General features: G+C 41.7%; 1 non-coding gene across 1 annotated transcript; it reads left to right on the top strand.

The window, feature by feature from the left end:
• Positions 1-980: 980 nt before the first annotated feature.
• LOC129556661 (U6 spliceosomal RNA) lies at positions 981-1,090 on the top strand. The gene has a single exon (XR_008686065.1). It is a non-coding gene; the product is annotated as a U6 spliceosomal RNA (small nuclear RNA).
• The last annotated feature ends 2,311 nt before the right edge of the window (positions 1,091-3,401 follow it).

The raw sequence follows: 3,401 nt of genomic DNA, 5'->3' as shown, positions 1-3,401 counted from the left end.
TGTAGACTCTGCAAATGCTTTAGAACTCATACTGGTTTCAACACATATGTGATAACGCTCTTTTGACAAAACATCAACATTTTAGTTCGTCTTCTATTTTCCTTTAAAAAATTGGTTGCCAGACAAATATCATGTGATGGCAGTTATATGTGGACTCTAAAAACATAATACAAATGAACTTATTTACAAAACAGAAATAGACTCATCGACACGAAAAACAAATTGGAGATTACCAGACAGGAAAGGGCATAGAGGATAAACTAGGAATTTGGGATTGTAGATACACACTACCATGTATAAAATAGATAAATAACAAGAACCTACTGTTTAGCACAGGGAACCATATTAAAAATCTTGTAATGCCAACAAAACTCTGTCTAGTCAAGGCTATGGTTTTTCCAGTGGTCATGTGTGGATGTGAAAGTTGGACTGTGAAGAAAGTTGAGCACCAAAGAATTGATGCTTTTGAACTGTGGTGTTGGAGAAGACTCTTGAGAATCCCTTGGACTGCAAGGAGATCCAACCAGTCCATTCTAAAGGAGATCAATCCTGGGTGTTCATTGGAAGGACTGATGCTAAAGCTGAAACTCCAATACTTTGGCCACCTCATGCGACGAGCTGACTCACTGGAAAAGAGTCTGATGCTGGGAAGGATTGGGGGCAGGAGGAGAAGGGGACGACAGGGAATGAGATGGCTGGATGGCATCACCGACTTGATGGACACAAGTTTGAGTGAACTCCGGGATTTGGTGATGGACAGGGAGGCCTGGTGTGCTGTGATTCATGGGGTCACAAAGAGTCGGACACAACTGAGCGACTGAACTGAACTGAAAACCAATTTATTCTTTTTAAATAGCACCTTGAAAATATATCCAGATGGTTTTAGCAAATGTATATTGACCTTTATAAAACTGTTTTGGTACTGAGATTGATTTCTTTTTTAATCACATATTTCTTCTCCACTTTAAGACCTGCTGATTGTGCTCACTTTGGCAGCAAATGTACTAAAATTGGAATGATACAGAGAAGATTAGCGTGGGGGCCCCTGCGCAAAGATGACATGCAAATCCATGAGCCATTCCATATTAAAAAAAAAAAAAATTCCTGCTGGCTTTAGAGTTCTGAGCAGCACTAATCCTGTGAGGCTGCTGTCTGCCTCCTTGGCTCCTCCTGCCTCCAAGGCTTCCTAACCACCTTGAACAGGAGACTTTTGGAACATGTAAACAAATGATGAATTACAAACAGATTTCTCTGTCTCTCTTTCCTTTTTCAATCTCTCTTTCTCTCTCACCTTAGCTCCTAAATAATAGATCCAATGCTGAGTGTAAGTAGTTACACAAGAAATATTCATTTTTTAATCTTTTCTAGTAAATCATTTCTAATGTGGAAGTATTTCCTTCCCACTAAACTAGTCCTATCTCTGGAAACTCATTCTGTCATGTACATGCTAAACAATCATTGATGAAGTAAGCATTGTTCTAGAGCTAGGCGGTACAGACATGAACAATCCTCTGTGCTCATGGAACTCATAGTCAATGAGGATTTGGACAGGAAATCAGAAATCCTAATTCAGTATAGCAAATATATGCCTATGCCTGCACACAGCGCTTTATGAACACAGAAAAGAGCCCTGTAACTTAGCGGAAGGAGGGAGGGGATTAGAAAAGAAGGAGGTCATGATTCAGCTGAATTTTTAAAGGATGAGGGAGATTTAGTTATGGTGGAGAAAACTGGACAAGGTGTTTTAGATCAATAGTAGAATGTCAGCAAACGAACGGTGGCAATGGGGGAGGGTCACTTTTAAGGCTGAAGCATTGGCAGAGCATGGGGATTGGGGAAGATCAGAAAGAAGCCATCAGCTTGGCTTTTCATGTCAAATGTTAATTGTAGCACTACTTACGATAGAGAGGACATGGAAGCAACTCAGATGGCCATCGACAGATGAATGGATAAGGAAGTTGTGGTACACATACACAGTGGAATATTACTCAGCTATAGAAAGAAACACATCTGAGTCAGTTCTAAGGAGGTGGATGAACCTGGAGACTATTACAGTGAAGTAAGTCAAAAAGAGAGAGACAAATACCATAGGTTGGCTTGAAGCTCAACATTCAGAAAACAAAGATCATGGCATCTGGTCTCATCACTTCATGGGAAATAGATGGGGAAACAGTGGAAACAGTGTCAGACTTTGTTTTTTGGGCTCCAAAATCACTGCAGATGCTGGTTGCAGCCATGAAATTAAAAGACGCTTACTCCTTGGAAGGAAAGGTATGACCCAACCTAGATAGTATATTAAAAAGCAGAGACATTACTTTGCCAACCAAGGTCCATCTAGTCAAGGCTATGGTTTTTCCCATGGTCATGTATGGATGTGAGAGTTGGACTGTGAAGAAAGCTGATCGCCGAAGAATTGATGCTTTTGAACTGTGGTGCTGGAGAAGACTCTTGAGAGTCCCTTGGACTGCTAGGAGATCCAACCAGTCCATTCTAAAGGAGATTGATCCTGGGTGTTCATTGGAAGGACTGATGCTGAAGCTGAAACTCTAATACTTTGGCCACCTCATGCGACAAGTTGACTCACTGGAAAAGACTGATGCTGGGAAGGATTGGGGGCGGGAGGAGAAGGGGACGACAGAGATGGCTGGATGGCATCACCGACTCGATGGACATGAGTTTGAGTGAACTCTGGGAGTTGGTGATGGACAGGGAGGCCTGGCGTGCTGTGATTCATGGGGTCTCAAAGAGTTGGTCACGACTGAGTGACTGAAATGAACTGAACTGAACTGAACGCATATATATGGAATCTAGAAACATGGTACTGATGATCCTATGTGTAGGGCAGCAAAGGAGATACAGACATAAAGAATAGACTTTTGGACTCAGTGGGGGAAGGAGAGAGTGGGATGACTTGAGAGACTAGCATTGAAACATATGCATGACTATATGTAAAACAGATAGCCAGTGGGAGTTTGATGCATGAAGCAGTGCACGCAAAGCCAGTGCTCTGTGACAACTTGCAGGGACAGGGTGGGGAGGGAGGTGGAAAGGGGTTCATGATGGAAGGAACACATATATACCTATGGCCAATTCATATGGATATATGGCAGAAACCATCACAGTGCTGTGTTTATCCTATAATTTAAATAAATAAAAAGATGCAATAAAAATTGGTTGATTTTTTGAATGAAAAAAAAAAAGAGTAAATACTTTAATCCAAAAGCTGGAGGGACTTTAACCCAAACTATTGGACACTGAAGCATTTAAAAGTGAGTGAGTGGAGAGAGGTATTTGTATTTTGCAAAGTCACTCTGGTAAGGTGGAGGAGTGTGTTTGGGTTGGGGTGAGAGGAAGCTCTTCCTTTGAGAAGACTGGACAGGAGATATGTAGTAACCCAGCTG

Source organism: Moschus berezovskii, chromosome 13, assembly GCF_049115385.1.
Source record: "Moschus berezovskii isolate FMDL1 chromosome 13, NW_MosBer_1.0, whole genome shotgun sequence".
NCBI classification, from domain to species: domain Eukaryota; kingdom Metazoa; phylum Chordata; class Mammalia; order Artiodactyla; family Moschidae; genus Moschus; species Moschus berezovskii.
This window is presented reverse-complemented; position numbering and strand designations above follow the sequence as displayed.